Source organism: Tupaia chinensis, unplaced genomic scaffold (genome assembly GCF_000334495.1).
Source record: "Tupaia chinensis unplaced genomic scaffold, TupChi_1.0 Scaffold000682_1, whole genome shotgun sequence".
In the NCBI taxonomy this organism is placed as follows: Eukaryota; Metazoa; Chordata; class Mammalia; order Scandentia; family Tupaiidae; genus Tupaia; species Tupaia belangeri.
In genome coordinates this window covers 3597676-3617852 of record NW_006160205.1, presented here as the reverse complement: position 1 = coordinate 3617852, position 20177 = coordinate 3597676, and the positions used below count along the sequence as shown (strand labels likewise).

General features: G+C 37.1%; 1 long non-coding RNA gene across 1 annotated transcript in view; it reads right to left on the bottom strand.

The window, feature by feature from the left end:
• Window positions 1–20177, bottom strand: part of LOC102503173 (uncharacterized) — a 23892-nt gene that overhangs the window by 1350 nt on the left and 2365 nt on the right. The window lies entirely within an intron of this gene.

Sequence of the window (20177 nt, the reverse complement as noted above, 5' to 3'; positions counted from 1 at the left end):
GTGATTTCAGTTATCTGTAGTTAACAGGGATCTGAAAATATTAAAGAGAACATTCTACTTTTTTAAAAAGTATGTTTTAAATTGCATGCCATTCTGAGTAGTGGGATGAAGTCTTGCACTTCCCGCTCCACTTGGCCTGGGATGTGAATCATCCCTTTGTCCAGCATATCCGTGATGGACCTGCCACCAGCCCATTCATCACTTAGCAGCTGTCTTGGCTATCAGCTCTAAAAAACAATAATTACTTATAGGGTTTGGTACCGTCCTTGGTTTCAGACATCCACAAGGAATACATTTCAAGTGTACTATTTTCACTTTGCTTGGTATAACCAACCCATATAAAACCAGCTTCCTTTGAGGCTCAATTTAAAATTCTCCATTGGACCAGTCAGTAACACAATAGTGGAGGTGGCTGGATCCCCCATGGCCGACTACACGGTTTGAGTCCCAGACCCTGTGACTTGAAAAACACATTGGGTGTCTGTGTGCACATGCCCACAATCCTGAAAAGAGGGAGAAATGGAGAAGGGTTTGCAGCATGATCACCACCAACAGGGGGTGCTTTCTCACTTTCCCTCTGTCTCTCTCTGGCAAGTGCACATGCCCTTTGGCAAACAAACAAAACAAAACAAAATAAAAATGAAGAAGTAGAAAAACATTTTCTTCCATTTATCCACACATTTATTCTTTCACGTAACATATGTTCTCTTGTCTCTTCATCCTCTGAGAGGTTAGGAAATGAATTAGACATACTTCTGGAATCCAGTAGCTCATAGTCTGGGAGTGGAAATAGGTCCACTTGTATAACGTTCTTAGTGCAAAGTAAAGTAGCCAGAGGCAGATAGACATTAATTCATTCACTTATTTATTTATTTTGTTTTTGCCACAGGGCACATGAGTTTGCTAGAGAGAGGGAGGAGGAAAATGAGAAATAACCTCCCCCATGGGGGATGGCCATGCTGCAATCCGTACTCCTCAGTTCTTCGGATTTTTGGGCACACATGCACATGTGTTCAAGTATAATTTTCAAGTTGGGAGGTCTGGGACTAGAACTGTGGTCCACAATGTGGGAATCCAGTGCTTTATGAACCAAGCCACCTGCTGGCCCCTAGAGGCATTTATTTTAAAGATGGTATTAATCTAACCTGAGAAGAATATTGGAAGGGAGATGGTATGTATCATGTAACAGAAGCATGAAGTTTTGTGTTCTGGCGTTAAATCTCAGTTTTATCATTTGTTCACTAGGTTACTTCTGACGAGTTACAATAGTCCCTCTGAGTATCAGTTGCTGTATCTCTAAAATAGGGATAATTGTACAATACATAATCAAGTGCAAAGTTAATATATGTACAGATCCACTTAAAATGCTATAAAAGTTTGAATAAAGATAAGGAATTATTAGTAGTAATGATATTAATATGGCTAAAATCATGATCAAGCCTTGGTAATGATGACATTGAATGTGGTTTTTGAATTATCACTAGGATTTGAATACAAGTCTGGGGAAAGGAGATGAGGCAAGGACAACTCAAAAGTGAGAAAGAAGGGAATGTTAGCTCCAGCCAGAGGTGGCTCAATTTGGCCTCATCATACACTAAAATGCATGTTAGGGTGATCACTTGTTCTAGATTTGCCCGGAACTAAACGGCTGTCCAAGGAAGCAGAATGTTCAGTTCAAGAACGTGCAAAAGTTCTGGCAAAACCAGGATAAGTTAATCACCTTATACTAACAGGATTGTGGCACAACAAACTAGGATCTTAAAGGCCGTGTTAAAGGATTTAGGTTGCAGTTGTACACAATATGAAGCTCTTCAAAGTTCTTGAAGAGCAGAGTAAATATCAGAAGTGCATTTCAGGCAATCTGACTACAAAAAAGGTTTTATTTCTCCTCCTTGCTCACTAAGTCTCTTACTTATTACTCCTCCCACAGTGCTCTCCTTGAGTTTGTTTTAGGTAGTGACAAATCAATGAATCAAACAGAAAACATTTACATATTTCTATGTGTACAGGACAGTGGAGAAAATCAAGATATATTAGCCAGTGAAATAATATAACATGGTGTGTTTTCTTTGTTGTTTTTAAGAGATATTTTTGCTATAGGGTACGTGTGCTCATGAGAGAGACAGAGAGACAGAAAGCAAAAATATCACTCCCCAGCGGAGATGGCCATGCCATAATCCCTTTTCCTCCTTTCTCCTCTCAGAATTCTGGGCATGCATCCACATGCACCCAGCATGAGTTTTAAGCTACCAGGTCTAGGACTCAAACCATGGTTGACTATGTGGGAGTCCAGCGATGTAAGCACTACACCATCTGCTGGTCTCTAACACAGTGGTTTTAAAGGAAGGATTCCAGGGCCAGAATGACAAGGATTCAAATCACAACTCTGCATTTTACCTTCTTACCTTTGATAAGATATTAACCCCTGATCTTCAGTTAAAATGCAAAATGGGGTAAATAGTATCTATTTTATAGGATTGGGGTGAGAATAACATGAGATAATGTATGCAAAAACACTTGGCATTGCAAATACATTTTATTTATTTATTTATTTATTTATTTATTTATTTATTTATTTTTTGGAGAGTTTTTTGCTATAAGGCGCGTGTGCTCGCCAGACAGACAGACAGAGACAGAAAGCGAGAAATCATCCCCCAGGGGGGATGGCCACGCCGCAATCCCTTCTCTTCCATTCTCTTCTCGGAATCTTGGGCACGCATGCACACATGCCCGGTGTGAGTTTAAGCCACCGGGTCCGGGACTGGAACTGCGGTCGACTATGGGGGAGTCCAGTGACATAGCCATTACGCTAACTGCTGATCCAGCAAATACATTTTATATAAGAAATATATTCCTGAAGCCCTCATAATCTAAGTCTGACTCATGCAAAGAATGGAAGGTGTTTTGTTTGCTGGCTAGCAAGGGTCTCTGGTCCAGTGTCAGTGGTGCAGGTGGTAGGATGCCTCTACATGATATCACAGCCATATGGGAGACCTGAATTTATCCCAGGTTATACAAACATGCTGGCTGGCTGGGAGTTTTGTGGGAGGGTCACAGGGTGGCAAGACATTGTCGAGGATGTCTCTCTCTCTCTCTCTCTCTAACGAAACAAAGAAACTTCAAAAAAGAAAACAGGAGCTTCCCTATAAAGAGTTCACTCATTCATTCACTCATTCGCACTATTTGTAATCATTTGGCTGGGCAAGTTTTGAAAGTTGAGATTCTATTTTTTTTTAATTGCCAGAAGGTGCACACAGTCTCCAGAGAGAGACATAGAGACACAGGAAGAAAGCACCTCAGATGGGGTGTAGTCACACTGCAATTCCTTCTTCATTTCTCCATCCTGTTGGGATTTGGGGCATGTAATCACATCCACTCTAACATGTACCTATCATGTTTTTCAAGCTTCTGGAGCGGAGATTTGAACTGCCCTGTTGCCCATGTGGGATCCAGCTTCCTTAACTACTAGGCTACAGAGGTAGCCATTTTCTTTCTTAAAGTAAGAGTCTCACTATGTTGCCCAGGCTAGGCTCCAAATGTGTGATCATCCTGCCTTAGCCTCCTGAGTAGTGGGGACTATGGGCAAGCATTACCATGCCTGGCTTGTTATGTGATTCTTGACAAATTTTGGATTCTTGGGTTGGGTTAAGCTCCTGAGAGGCAGGTGCTAGATGGAGATGAGCATTCAAGAGGCTTAATAAGTACTAGTATCTGTATCTGCAGGAGAAGGGAAAGATGTTCATATAACAAAGGACCCCATCAACTCCACTAGGTGCTCTGAAGCTGAGATGGCTCTTTTTGGAAGTCCAGTGTTAGAATAAAGACACTGGGTTTTTATACCCTGTTTCAATCTATGAATGAAGAGAAAAGGAGATGGTCTTGAAAAGGGCAGCTCTCTTTAGCTGAGGAAAAATCCAGAGACATTGAAGTGAGGCTTGTCAATCATTTCACTCTCAGCAAATGGTGAATAAGTCCCCGAAGGGTGGCATCTCAGCAGTGTGGTACCCTGTCTATTGAAGGCATGGTTGTCATGATTTCAGATTTATATAAAGGGATATTATATTTTATACAACATAATTTAAAAATCATATTCTCTGTGGTCAAATTATATATGTCCCCTATTACTATAATTATGTACCTCTAGGCAATTCTTAAATTTTCATCTGTTTAATGTTGTCTATCTCAGTATTTTTGATGAGGATTAAAAATCATATAATATATGGAAGGTAAAGGCAAAGTTTGTGGCATTTACATAAGTCTGGTATGTGCTAGCTGTTTTTATTAAGGGAAGGTCTAGGAATACAGAAGGACTCAGTAAGAAATAAAGAAAAGGAAACTATGTTCAGATTTTAAAACTTACAGACTGACTTAAAGCACTGAGCTTGTCACTGGCAAAGTTTACATTAATGGTATTTGACTAGTGGGTGTCTCAGTCTAGTTTTATGTCAACATTAAATGAAGGTTTGGGTTTTGGCACCTGCAGGAAGGCTCAACTAGACTGTGAACATTCTTCACTCCCTACTATTGGAAGGAAATTTGAGAATGTTAGAATTACTCTGTCCATTTGGGAATTAGAATTGTAAACTGTGGTAACAAGAACAAGACAGAGAGTGAGATATAATAAAAGATCTAACTTTGAAATACAGGGTATAAGAAGCCTCCTGAATATTCATGTGCCCCAACAAGGTCCTCATACCTACCAGTTTCTAAGTATTCATTATGTCATTCAAATCCTTAGAACATGAGTTCTCATAGATAGATAATAAATTTCTAACTGCTTCTTAATTTACTGAACATTGAATCAGCACTAATGAAGAGAGTGATATTATTTGTTTTGGCTATCCTAGTAAGGGGAATGATTATTTAAAATATATACAGGCCCAGGTATAGTGGCATGTGCTGTTAAGACACTGTGTTCCACAGGCTGGGGCCACAAGGGAGACCCAGGTTTGATTCCTGGTCAAACCTACCTACTTTGCCTGGTGTTCCAGGCAATAAAATATATATAATATATATAAATAATATATATATAAATATATTATATAATAAATATATATATATAAATATATATATATATATATATTTCATGTACCTCTTTGTGAAAGTTGATTCAAGACAAACTCTCCATGGCAAACAAACAAATGTGCCTGGTGTGAGTTTAAGCTACTGGGTCTGGGACTCAAACCACAGTTGACTACATCAAGGTCCTGCAACATAACCATTATGCCATCTGCTGGTCTCAAAAGCAGATTCAAAACAAAGGTAGATATACATGTATATTTTATGAACTTTAAAAAATGCATGCGTGTGTGTGTGTGTGTGTGTGTGTGTATTTCATGTACCTCTTTGTGAAAGTTGATTCAAGACAAACTCTCCCTGCTCCTACTACCTCTAAAACTGGGTTCAAATGCTTATTTTGAGATCAAGAACTATTCTGATTTTCCTTTGTTTTGTTTTTACCTCAGGTACCTGGCACAGTGCCTGGAATTCAGTGGAGGGTCAATAAAAACATGCAGAAAGAATGGATGAATTTTAGAGCTGAAAAGGATGTTAAGGTTAACATAGTCCTTATTTTAGAACAATATTCAGAGAAATTGAAGCATGGTATATATGGGAGGCTGATATGGGAGGCTGCAGAGCTATTTGAATCAGAGGAGGATCCAGGTCTACTCACCTACACATTTTTTTTTGTTCATGTCTTTTTTTAACCCCATTCATATCTTTGTGAAACCTCCTTTTATTTGTATGATGTAGAAGTTACCCCCTTCTTTCACTCATCATAGTTCCAAGGCTCCTTTTAATTATCTATTAATTCTACCATTTTGGTTGAAAGAGAAAAAAAATAGAAAATTATCTATGATCTCATGACCTTAACATGATAGAAGCATTCTATAATTTACTTTCTAGTCTAGTTTTCCTTAGGCATATTTTTCCATAGCGATAATCAACATGCAGTAACATCTGCAAATCTTACTTTTTCACTATATAATAAGAATTTCCATATTTCAATGTAGGCTTTGCAACTATAATGTTCATTGATTGTACATTATTCCATTGAATGCATGTCATGACTGACTTAACTCTCCCTAAAGGTGGACCAGAATGCTTTTTTCCAAGGGTGACATTTTAAATCAAAAAGAAATGCATATTTTGGATCACATAACATTTTCTCTATTTTGGATGATGTCCTTAGGAAAAATTCCCAAAGTAGAATTACAGAGTCAAACAGAATGGACAGTTTTATGGCTCTTCAAGAATACATGTATTGCCAAATTTCTGAGCCATGGGATAGAATTCTGAGTTTAATTAAGTTGAGTGAGGAAATAGCAAGAAGATTTCATGCAATTAGTACAGCTGGCAACCGGTTGAGCTCTATAGTATGACCAGAAAGAGTTGTTCCAAGCTATGGCCCGTCTTCTCAGTCCAGCTTATGGAAACTCATTAGAATTCTGCTGAATCCAAAAGTTATTTCTTAGAAATAATATTATAACCTTTAACTAAACTGTAGTGTTGATTTTTTTTTCAGTCCTGTCTTTGATCTAAGACAACTATCTATTAGGTTGTTGGAAAAGTCATGACACATGTTTGCATAGAAAAAGTATGTCACGACTTTTCCGACAACCCAATAGTAAGAAAGCTGGAAAAAGAAAACTTTTTGAATAAACACTTATTTTCATGCCATTTTATCTGATGAAGTTAAACACATTTGGAAGCTAAGACTTATAGAGATGGAATATTATGACTTTGAACATTTCTGTAACAGTAAATCACATCATAAGAAGCCACTGTGGGTTAGAAAGAGTCCCTTAAGTAGCCTCTTTAGGGACCTGGTTTATCACTCTATGCATGTAGAAGTGGGATTGAGGGCTTTTTTTCTCCACACTCAGGTGGTCATGCTGAGGTAGAACCCTCAGAAATGCATCTGGATAAGTCAGGCAACCACATCTGGATGTTACCATCAGTAGAAAAGGACTCCCATCTGTTCTTCATCACACAGCCTAATTATTGGGAAAAGAGACATTTTCCTTCCTGCATGTTTATTCCTCTAAGCAAAGAAGACTTTATGATTTCCCAGAGAGCAGCTGCAAATGGATGAAGAATTAAAAACACCTTCTAGCATTTGCATGTGCTTCACAGTTTTACAAGCATTTTCATACACATGAGCTTTAGAACAGACTTCAGAATTAAGAACTATTTTTATTCCCATTTTGCAGAGAAAACAATGAAGGCTCAGACATATCATGGGATTTTTTTCTTCAATGACTAGACCAGCAAGAGGCTTTATCAGAACTAAAATCCTTGTTCTTAGATCCCAAATCTTTTATGCTTGTTACCTCCATTGCCACAAAGCATGGATTACATAGATATATCAAGTAATGTTAGAAATCCTGGAACCATTTCAAATAACCTATGAACATGAGAGTTTGTATTGATGGAAGATAAAAAAAAAAAATACTGCAGATTCATGTCAGATCTATCACAGAGCCCAAGGCAACAGAGAAAACTGGAGGAACAGAATAACCATGTTTCTACACAAAGGTGTACTTACCACGGAAGCCAGGGAAAGCACAGTGAAAAGAAAAGCTTGCAATCAAGTCCTAAAGTACTCATATCTCTTGGTTCATGTTGGTAGGAAACAGCCTTCCTCCATGCTTGATTTCTAATCATTTACAGATTATATACCTCTCAATCAAGATTTTATAAGTGCATGTATTTTTTGTTATCATTAAGTCATCAGTGTGTCCTTTGGAAAGTTCTCAAGGTTTTCAGAGAACTCAGAAGAAGGAGGAAAAAGAATGAGCATCCTCTGGGTCAGGTGCTTTTCCCACTACAGTTGAGGAAGAACCAACACTTTCTACTTTTCATAGACTTTCAAGTCAATAAGATTAAAATCCACCATATTGGAAAGATTGAAACTACCACCTCTTCAACACTTCTCATGAGAAGTGAAAAGAATTATCAAGCTGATGAGATTAAAAACTCTAGCATTCATGGTCCACGTTTCTCTACCAGAAGGCATTGGTGAGTTACACATTGCTCCCTTTCATGGTTTCATTCTATCATACTGTGCTAGGTGGACACAGTTCTCTTCACACCCAGAGTTGAGGGAAAGCACTCAGAATTTCCCTTGGACTATTTGTCCATGTCCTATATTTCAATTAGGCTTAGCAAGACATAAAGCTATTATGTTATCTCTGCCTACTTTCTATTCCTAGTTCTAACTGTGTTTAGGAACATGGGTTGAGGATGGGGTGAGTGAACAAATGAACTGGCTTCTTGAGAAACTTCAATGATTTCCTTTAAAATTTGACCTAACTTGGGGGTTGGCAGGTTGTGCAGTTGTTAAGGTACTGGACTTCCACTTGGCCCACCGTGGTTTGGGTCCTAAGTCTGGTGGCTTGATTACTCACTTTCTCTCTCTCTCACTGGTCAAATTAAAAAATAATAATAAAACATAAAATTAAATAAATAATTCTTTAAAATTTTTGACCTAACTTAATTCTTTTATATATATCCCTTAACAAACTTCCACTCAACAACTTGCCAGATCAACTACCATTCTCTACTACAAATTTTCTCAATCACAACATTTAAGTCCAAATAATTCTTTGTTGTGGGGGCTATCCTGTGTAATATAGGATGTTTAGCAGGACCCCTGGTTTCTATATAGAAGATGACAATAACATTCTTCCAGTTGTGATTACCAAGCAAATTTCCTAAGTTTGCCAAATGTCCCTGGAGGGCAAAATTGCTTCTGCTGAAGAATGACTGCTCTAATCCCTGAAGAACACAGAAGCCTGCTAGCCAAGTCCTGCTGGGCATCCCAGGTTAATTCCCCTTCAAGATTCCCATGCCCTTGTGATGCCATCAGTTAAACTATAGTTTATCAAGCATCTACTGTCTATTTCAAAGCTATTATGTCAGTTGCACTTATTGTAATTATGCAGGTTACATATCTATCACATAATCTAATGAAATATGAGAGCAAAATGAGTTTTTGCTTCCATTTGCAGTCAAATGATTGAGAAAACTTTTATGGCAAAGACAGATTATTTCTTCACCATGTCTTTTCTTTCTCTAGATATATAATTAAACAACAACTTCCAGCCTTCAATGCAGTTAAGAGGAATTCATGTGATTGAGTTCTGGGCAATGGATTGTGTGTAAAAATGATGAACACCATTTTGAGGCCTGGCACTAAGAACTTCCCTTGCTCTACTGCATCTGCAAAGCATTTAGAAATCTCTGATTGCCTAAGGTAGGGGTTGGCAAACTTTTCTGTAAGGGGCTAGATAATAAACATTTTCAACTTTGCATATTTTTAAAATAACCATTTAACAAGAAAAAATTCTTAGCTTGTACAAAACATGCCTTGGGCTGGATGTGGCTATGGGAAGTAGTTTGCCAATCCATGCCCACATCGTGTGTATGATGATAAACACCATCTTCTGTAAGGTGCTGAAAATGGAAGTACAGGTGTAGTAACTGTGAAATATTACAGGGGACTATGAAAGTCTAGAATGATTTTTTTTCCTGTTTTTTAGAAAGAAATTTTTGCTTATAAGGCATGTATGCTCACTGGAGAGACAAAGAGACAGAAAGTGAGAAATCACCCCTCAGGGGGGATGGCCACACTGCAATCCCTTCTCCTCCATTCTCCTCTTAGGATCTTAAGCATGCATGGCATGCACATGCACCAGCGTGAGTTTTAAGCTGCCAGGTCCTAGACTTGAACCATGGTCTACTACACAGAAGTACAACAATGTAAACATAATGCCATCTGCTGGTCCCACATCTACCATGATGTTTGAATGTAGATTGTTTCAGATCTCTTTAAGTTCTCATTCTACTTTAAAGATTTTTGAAGTGAAGATTACAGAGTCTGCGATTACAGATATTGTAAAAGGAAGATTAACAGTACAAGATTCCAATTAGCAGATTCCATCAACATGAAGCCTTGGGTTTATACTAAAAGATTGATGAGAATGAACAGGCATGCTCTGCATTAAAAGTTTAGAACTGGCCCTGTAGCTGGTGGTTAAGGCAGCCAAATCCCATATGGCTGATTGCACGGTTCAAATCCTAGGCCTGATGACTTGGGAAACACATTGAATGTGTGTGTGTAAGTGTGTGTGTGCATGCCCAAAGTCCTGAAAGGAGGAAGTAATGGAAGAAAGAGGATTATAGCGTGACCATTCCACATGGTGGTGGTGGTGGTGGTGTGGAGGTGTGTGTGCTTCTCCTCTCCCTCTTCTGTTTCTCTTTGGTGAGTACAGGTACCTCTGCCCGATTCCCACCACACACACAGTTTAAACCTTTTTTTTTATGATTCTCTATTTTAACAGATTTTTAAAAAATTCAAGTAGACAGCTCCTATTTCAACTCTGTTCTGTGTGAAGACAGACTGAAATGAGATGGCAGAAGAGCTTTTAAAAGAAATGGAACAGTACCACAATACTGATTCCTCTGTGTTGGGTCTTCCTCAGATGGCAAAAATTTATAATGCAATTGTGGCAATGCTCTAGATGCAGAAATATTAGAACAGTTAAATGTTTGCCATACATAAAGTATAGACACAGCAATTAGTGCGGTTTATTTAGTATAAATGGACATGATCCAACGGTGGAATAAGTTAAAAGTAAAAAAAAAGAAGAAGAAGAAGAAAGAAAGAAAGAAAGAAAGAAAGAAAGAAAGAAAGAAAGAAAGAAAGTCAGTCAGTTTCCATTAATGTATTTCTCTGTTCTAACACATGTTTCAAAATCTAAGAGCTATTTGATACATAGAAATCCTACACAGGCTAGCTTTATCATTTATAAAGTATTAACTGGGCTAGCAAGTGGCATAGTGATCAAGATGCTGGACTCCCACATGGCTGACCGTGGTTCGAGTCTCAGACCTAGTGACTTGCTTTCTCCCTCCCTCTCTCTCACTCTGTCTCTCTCTGGTAGATGCATGTGCCCAGAACAAAATAAAATAATAACAATAATAATAAAATGAAATAAATTATTCTTTTAAAAATAAAGTATTAACTGTATGCACTATCCTCTGTCTCTCCTACAATTGCTATGAGCTCTCATAACAAAACATTTGGCAAATGTTTCAGTCAGATTGGGCTGCCAAAACAAAATACTATAAACTGAGTGACTCGAACAACAAAAATTAATTTTCTCACTGTTATGGCACCTAGAAGTCCAAGATAAAGGTGCTGGCATGGTTGGGTTCTGGCAAGGTTCTCTTCCTGGCTCATAGATACTTTCTTGCTGTTTCCTCACATGGCAGGGTGTGAAGGGAGAGAGAGAGAGAGAAAGAAGAGAGAAGAGAGAGGAGGGAGGAGAGAAAAAGAGGAGAAAGGGGAAGAAAAGAGGGATAGGAAGAGGGAGATGATGACAGGTCAAGAGAGAGGGCTGTCTGGTGTCTCCTCTTACAAGGGCACTAATCTCAACATGAGGGGGTCTTACCTTCATGACCTCATTCAAATCTAATTATCCCCAAGGGCCCTATCTCCAAATAGCATCATATTAAGGTTTAAGGTTTCAACATACAAATTGTTGCAGGGCTAATGTAATTCAGTCCACAGTAGCAATCAACAAGGAGGTCTCCAAGGTGTATTCTTTTTTTTTTTTTTTTGGAGAGTTTTTTTGGCTATAGGGCACATGCACTCGCCAAACAGACAGAGAGAGACAGAAAGACAGAATGCAATCACCCCCCAGAGGGGATGGCCACACCGCAATCCCTTTTCCTCCGTTCTCCTCTCGGGATCTTGGGCACACACGCACACGCGCCCAGTATGAGTTTTAAGTCACCGGGTCCAGGATGCGAACCACGGTCGACTACATGGGAGTCCAGCGACATAGCCATTACGCTAACTGCTGGTCTCTCCATGGTGTATTCTAATGCAATTGAATTGTCTAATGAATTGTTAGACATCAATAAGCACCGAGTATTAATTAAGCACTTTTCTCTCAGCACAGTCTGTGACTACGTTAGCCAAGTAGCCCAGTGCTGATGAACCAAAAGCAACTCAGACTAAGTTATCATAAAAGAGCACACTGGGGGACCAGCAGGTGGCATGGTGGTTTAGGTGCTGGACACTCCCACATGGCCAACCATGGTTCAAGTCCCAGACCTGGTGGCCTGCTTTCTCACTTTCCTTCTTTCTATGTATCTGTCTTTCTCTAGTCAAATGAAAACGAATGAATAAATAAAATTAAATAAATAATTCTTTTTTTAAAAAAGAGCACACTGTTAAATAAAATTCATAGGCCACTATTTTTTGGGACTAAGTTCCTGCTCTAGGCCCCAATAGACCAGACCAAAATGGATCCTTCTTACTAAAATATCATATAATCAGACGAAACCTTAACAAAGTTAGGAGATGCCTATATAGACCATATTTTCCTGAAAACAGGAAATTTCCATCTACCTGTGTTAGTGATAAAAGGAAAAAACTTATGCTCATCTTGAGCTTCCTCAGGAATGTGTACCTGAAAGATACTGCCTAAATGTATTGGACTTCCTTGTTTTAGGGACATCCTTATTGCCTCAATACATTTCTCCTTAACCTTCCAGACTCACTGTCTCCATGCTTAAAATAAAACGAAGTGACTCCAGGTGATTATGAGGCCAACCTGCTCCCCTTATCATAGAATTTAGCCAATCACGGCTGTACAAGACTCCTTGCTACCAACTCCTCCCATTCAAGGTTTTGCCTTCATAATCATCTGGAATTTGTAAGACCTTGGCACAGGTCATCTGAATCTACTTGTATTTTTGTAATGCCCAAGTGATTGTCCTAATCCTGGATCAAGCACAACCTTTTTGCTTTACTTACTTTACCTCTCAGATTCCTTTTTAGATTAAAAGACCTTTATTTTTACCTTTCTCCACTTTTTTTTTTTGTAAGGAGAGGAACAGTTGAGACTATTGATAAACCTAGAACAATCCATTTTCATTGTTAGAAAAATACACTCTGGGAAGAACACTACCAGCAACTTGAATTTGTTTAACGAAGACTTAAATAGTCCTTTCCATCATATCCACATGCTTACTTTTTTTTTTTTATGAGAGATATTTGCTATGGGATGCTTGTGCTCACTAGAGACAGAGAGACAGTGAGAGAAAGTGAGAAATCACAACCCCAGTGGGTATGACCATGCTGCAATCTCTTCTCTTCAATTCTCCTTTCAGGATTTTGGACATGCAGGCACATATGCTTGGTGTGAGTTTCAAGCTGCCAGGTCCAGTACTCAAACCGATCAGCCATGTGGGAGCCCAGCACCTTAACCACTGCCTGCTGGCCCCAACATGCTCACTTTTTAAACTTCTGCCATGTTTTCTTTAAGAGAAAAACTAAAACAATCTTTACTGTCATCTCATTGCAACAGTTCAGCCTTAGGTAGTTGAACATCCTTCTCTCTACTAGCTCACACATCTGGAGTTTTATGGATTTTTACTTTTTTTATTTGAAAGTGTTTAAAACTATAAGAGAAATACAATGAATGCCCATAAACTACTCAACCTAACAAAAGGTTAATACTTAGTCACTTTTGTTTTATTCCTCTGTGTGTACTTTTATATTTACTTTTGTACTAAGCCACTAGACAGTTGAGAAATTAGACCCTCCACCGCTAAAGATGAATATTACCTTAGAACAAACACAATTACTTAAAACAGAGCTCCCCACAAAATAAATAAATAAATAAATAAAAACACAAACACAAACACAAAACAGAGTCCAGAGACTTAAAAGAAGAAATGGCTGGTATTCACCCAGAAAAGGTATAAAAGAGGCCAATATTTTAATTTGCAAAGCAATTAAAATTTCCCCTTGACTGCAGGAACTAGTAAATAAAAGAATTCCAAATTGGGCTAAGGCAGGCTTCCCTGACCTGTTTCAACCTGAGTAACTGATACAGTGTTTAGACTGCATTTGCTCCCTAAGTTTCAACTCCCTTAGCAGTCAGTAGGGTAACAGAGGTGGAAAAATCAGCAATTTATTGATTTAGTACGTTCCAAACATAATTGACAATTTCTTAACCTGTTTTTTTTTTCTTTTTTTTTCTTTTTCTTAACCTGTTTTTGAGGCCCCAAGCTGTATGCATTCTTTTTAAAAAATAATTATTTTATCTTTCTTTATTTATTTTAATTTGACCAGAGAGAGACAGAGAAAGTGAGAAAGCAAGCCTCCAGGACTGGGACTCAAACCCTGGGAGTCCAGTGCCCTTAACCTCTATACCACCTGCTGGCACTGCATGCATTCTTGTACATGATCTCACTGGCTTCCTTCTTAGCAATCAGGAAGAATTTACTGCTGGGCCAGAGTTTGCATTTGGATTCACAGGTTAAGAACTCACAAATTTCCTTATGTCATGTATCACAGCTTCAATTCTGGAGCCAGTCTTTCTACAAGCCTCAGGCTTGAAAATCTCAGACTGGGAAACAAAATTTGTCATGGGGAAATACCTTTAAACCTAAATTCGAACACTAGTTGATGGTAGAATGTCAAAAATTGTCTATATAGTTTACTTATAGATCACCATCTTTAAGTATAACAATTTCTTCCACATGCCTTTCAACTCTGCATTGATTCATGTTCAATCAAACTTGTCTCACAAACCCAATACTCCCTTTCCTTCGTCACTCAATCACTTCCTGAGTAATTCTATCATGATAAACTCTTCTTAGAAGAAATATATTCCTGTCAAGAAGGTCTTACAATAGCGCTCATACACAGTTGTATGTACGTAGTTGTATTTACATAGTTGTATGTACGTAGTTGTATGTACATAGTGCTCATACATAGTTGTATCTAATTATGTCATGTCACATTTTTTCCCCATTAACATTAGGTAATGTTTGTATTTAAAGTTGAAAGAATATGGAGAATGCAAATCAAAGGGAATAATACATATGTAATATAAGAGATGGGCCTATGGACCAGGGATATATCGTGTTATGAATTGAGCAATGTGATTAACTCAATACTGTGCTGGATATTTATCAAGAAGATTAAATAGTTTTAAATAAACACAGGAATTTATATAGACTGTAATAGAGCTTTAAACAAAAGGGGAGAATCCATAGCACAGAGGTGCAGAGAGGAGCATATCGGATAACAGTGGTTCTCAAATGGGATGACTTTCACCTTAGGGGACATCTGAAAATATCTAGAGAATTTTGATTTTATATCTGGGGTGGGGATTGCTACCAGTATCTAGTGAATAGAAGCTAAGGCTGGTGCTAAGTTTCTGACAATACACAGGATAGTCCTTCACAACAAAGAATTATCTGGCTGAAAATGTCAATAGTGCTGAGATTAAAAATCCCTACAGTTGAACAATGAGAAATAAAATAAATATCCTTAAAATTACTGTGGTATATTAACATATCAAATAAATATGTGCTTTATAAATATGCAATTATTTTTAGGATTAAAGTACGGTCTATTCATCCTCGTATCTGATATATTCAAAGTATGCCTTCCCAAATACCTGTTGCCCTTTCTCCATGAATTTCAGTTCCTGTGTCTAATTGCTGAAGACTGTTATTTACTGATTTTTCTTCCATTTAGGTTTCTTAGATTCTATGACCTTAAAACAAATCAAATCATGGAACCAGCAGGTAGCATAATGGCTATGTCACTGGACTCCCATGTAGTCGACCGCGGTTTGAGTCCCAGATCTGGTGGCTTAAACTCACATTGGGCACATGTGCGTGCATGCTCAAGATCCCGAGAGGAGAATGGAGAGGACCATGCCCTCTGGGGGGTGACTTCTTGCTTTCTGTCTTTCTGTCTCTCTCTGTCTTTCTGGCGAGCGCATGTGCCCTATAACAAAAATCTCTCCAAAAAAAGAAAGAAGAAAATCAAATGATAATGGGGGTTAGAAACATTCAACAATTATTGCTTAGTTCCACTAGTTTCATCTGGGTTATAAGCTAATATTCAAACAGAGAAGAGTGTTGATGCTTCACACTTTGACAGTGGCTTTGGATCTCTCAGTCATTCTAAGTTTGAGTATTACTGAATGAAGTAAGGACACAGTATAGTATGTTTATTCAGTCTTCAATTTTGTATAAAACTAAATTTTGCTGTGAAATAGAGAAGTATAGTATAATCAACTTAATAAAAATTAATGATTAATCATATATATTAAATATTTATTCCAATTATTTAGTGAAAAGACAAAATATTAAATCATTATACCTCTAAAATTATCAGCTTGGTCTGACAAAATCAAAATTAATTAACAATGTGACTTTTACCCCTCTGGCTTTTCCTTTTCTTCCTTTTCTTGGAGCATAAAAATATGTCCAACTTACACTAATGGCATCATGCATTTATGACAGATAATACTTTATCTTGTGTTTGATTCAAAACTAGACATGTTTAGTGGGAAGAATATTCCACAATACCTCATTTTCAGTATTTTGTTTTATTCAGAAGGACTTTATATACTTTAGACCCAAAGACCCTTGTATTACTATGGACAAGTTAGTGAAATTTAGTAGGGCCTTAGTGTACACCTTTGTAACATTATTCTTATAAAGTCTAATTAAAAGGTAAAACTAAGTGAAATGAAGTAGGTAATGCATAGTTATTAATTCCCTTTTCATATTTAGTTCCTGAATTAATTCCCATCAATATTAAAGTATGAATGAGTTAATGCTTTACCTTCTAGATCAAGTCAAGATAAAGCAAATAGGTAAGAAAGCACTCTATTGCTTTGAATATCTCTATGATGTATCCTCCTTTGAGGCTCAGCTGAAATCCCATACCAGCTAAACAGAATCTCTCATCTCTTTTATTGGGTCCTCAGAAAAGTCATGATGTATTTTTCTGTTTTACTGTGCAAAAATGTGACATGACTTTTCCTACAACCCAAGAAAATCCTTAATGTTATTGTATGACATACTCATTTTATGACTGTCCTCAGCTCTCATCTTTTAACTGATTTTCATGTGAAATTATTTTATTGCTGAAGATAGACCATAAAGTCCTTGAAATTAGGAATTGTTTATTTCCTTTCCCCTCTCCCTTCTGCCTTCCTCTCCTTCCTTCCCCCTTCCTTTCTTTTTTGGTATCATGAACATTGCTTCATATAGTATCTATCCAAAATGCAAGTTGGGGATGAGCAATAAATCTTTTTGAGGAACTGAATATTTCTGTCACTAGTTTTACGGTCTCACTTTTTCTTTCATGTATATATTAAATTCTAAATACTTCAAGGATAAATATATGCATTTTAATATCCCCAGTATGATCAAATTCAGCAAATCACAAGATACAATCTTCTAATTATTACCATTTTCAATCCTCATACCACTGCAAAAGCAATAAAATATACAAGAAAGTCCATAATGCTCAATAAAAAAACCTAATTAAAATATCCATTTAGAGTTTTGTATTTAAAAACAACAACATATGCTATGTAAGATTTTGGAAAATTTTTTAAAAGTTCGGTATCTGTTATTTTATTGAATTTAAGTTGAAATAATCACTTTTGTTTCATTTCAGGCATTAATCCATCCTAAATGAAAGTCTTTGGCACGAAAAAACTTATACCAAGAAGGTTATAGCTATAAGCTGGGAAGAATAAATATATAAGGATGTCATTTACTAAAAGGTAAGAGGCTCAAGTATTTTCTCTAACTTGAATTTTATATAGCTCTGGTCAATTTTCACAGACTTAACCAGTATTGAACAGGGAAATTGGAAAACCGCAGAACTGATTTTCAAAAGTGAAGTTCTATTTTCTTTTACATCTTCTTCATCAGAGCTGCTATCATTCTTGTGTTATGTGGTATTATTATTGACAGCAGCCTGGGAACAGCTGATAATTGCTAAAAGTCTCTCAAAGTGGAAGCAGAAAAAGAAAAAAAAAAAGACAACTGGGTCATTTTCTCATTTTTCAAACTTGCTGATTTTATAATCCTTCATCTTCTATAATTTAAATGTAAAGACTTTTTTCTCCTCTCAAGCAACCATGATTATACCAATCCTCTTTGCTTTGGGTTCCTGGGTAATAAATATTAAAATAATAAAGATCTAAATGCATAATTGGAACTATACATAGGTCCTTCGAGTATTCTGATGTGCTTTTACAGTTTTCACTCTTAGTACATTTTACTTAAATTGTAAATATGTGATAGAATTACTTCAGAGTCCAACATAGTAATTAATACATTAAGAAGAAAACTGGTTTACTTTTACTGCTGCCTTTCCAGATTGGTAGAAAGTTTAGCAGGTTCTTATTAAATTTCAAATTAGAGTTATTTGAAAGCAAAGCTGTAGCCTCTGGCCATTTAGTATCAGCTCTGAAACAGAATCTCCTTTGTATTCTTAAAGATCATTGAGAATGAGTAATTGTTGGACTATTGGCTCGATTTTGAGATCCACCTACTTATTCTATATTTTTTTAATGATGAAATCTTTACTATGTAATCCCATCTGTGCAGTAGAATGGAGTTTATTTAGTGTGCCATATAAATAGCAACCTTGTAGTATAAATCTTCATTTTTTTCCTCCTATTTACCTTCAGATTGGTGCTTGTAGTTTGTATTCTGCTCCACTCTCAAATTTAGAGATCTATGTGGGTCAAAGAATCAGAAAACTTTCTTTTAATGAATCTAACAATATTGCCAAGTTTATTGGTTAATTAGTTGAGAATTAAATAAAAGAGAAAATTGGCCAAATTAAGGCTTAAGTGGACAGGTGGCTACAAAAGAAAAACAAATACTTACTAGTGTGTTAATTTCCCTATTTTAAAGTTCTGAAAATGTTACCAGATAAAATTCAGAATATCAATTAAATTTGAATTTCAGATAGAAACAACAAATTATATTTTAGTTGAAGTATGTTCCAAATAACACATGCCTTATATGTTTATTTGTTAAATCTGACAGCCCTAAAGATTAATGTAATTTTTTAATAACATCAGTATTGTGAGTGAAAATCCCACTATTTCAATAAATTAATATAATAAAAGATGGATATTTGAAGCCATGAGGAAAAAAATAAATAAATTTCATCTATGCAGGACTGTGCAGAGTTTTTATAAAAAGAAATAAGTGTGTATGGGTGCCATGAACCCAAGTCCTGAGGAAACAACACTTCTCTTTATTTGCATGGAATCATAGTATTTTGAGCTCTAAATTTCTCAATAGACCTAAGGAATAGAATAGGACTGGTTTTCAACATTCTTTTTCTCACCACAACTTATATGCCAAGATTGTTTATTAAGAAATTTAACTGTTAAATTGTTTCAGTATTAAGAAACTTATGCACTTGGACTACCTGTATCTCTACTAAAAATCCCTTCCTGTTTACTGATAACAGGGGCACTTGAATTTCTAAGGTCCAGCAATAGCCTTCCCAAATGTTAGTTCACTTGTACATTACATATATATTTTAAATTAAGTATCTATAATGTACCAGTTATCCTGTAGATGCTAGAAACACATGACAAGTAAATCAAAACAAATTAATAAAATTTCTGCTCATGACTTGCAGCCATGAAGTAGGTAGAATACGGATTATTCACAAGCTAAGTGCTTTAGGGTTAAAAGGTCTTGTCTAAGGTCCCACAGATAGTAAATAAAAAGCCGGGGCTTCAGTAATCACCCCTGGCTACAGATTCAGGGCACTCTCCAATATTGCTTTAAAGGAAATCCCACACTACTTAGTATCTTAACTCCTCCATGTCCCAGGGGCAAAAACCGAAAGCATCTTGAATCGCTCTAAAAGTTCGCATGCTCTTCCCAGTGGAACAGGTGTTCTCTGGGTGTGCTGGCAAAGGCAGGCATGAGTGGGAGTTAAAGATCCTGAGCAGCCGTCGTAACCAGACAGAGTTCATCTGTGGAAACCCGGAGCACCAGGCCAAGGCGATGCGAGTCAATTGGGTGTCACAGGTGACTCATCAGACACAGCTTGCTTTGGGGCCTTCTGATATTTTTCTTCAGGGTGGGGTGTCAGATTTCCTTTGCATTTTTGGACAGCAGCCCTCCTGTCCATTTACACATTTTTCTGGTTTCACAGCCCTCATGCAGAGCCCGCTTTCATACCGGAAGGTAGTCATTGGCAGGAAGTTAGGAAATGAAGAAAAAGGTTTTTTTCAAAAAATGAACCGCGGGCCAAGAGAGAGGCCTAAAATGGGGAAATTCGCACTTGAGCTTTCCCT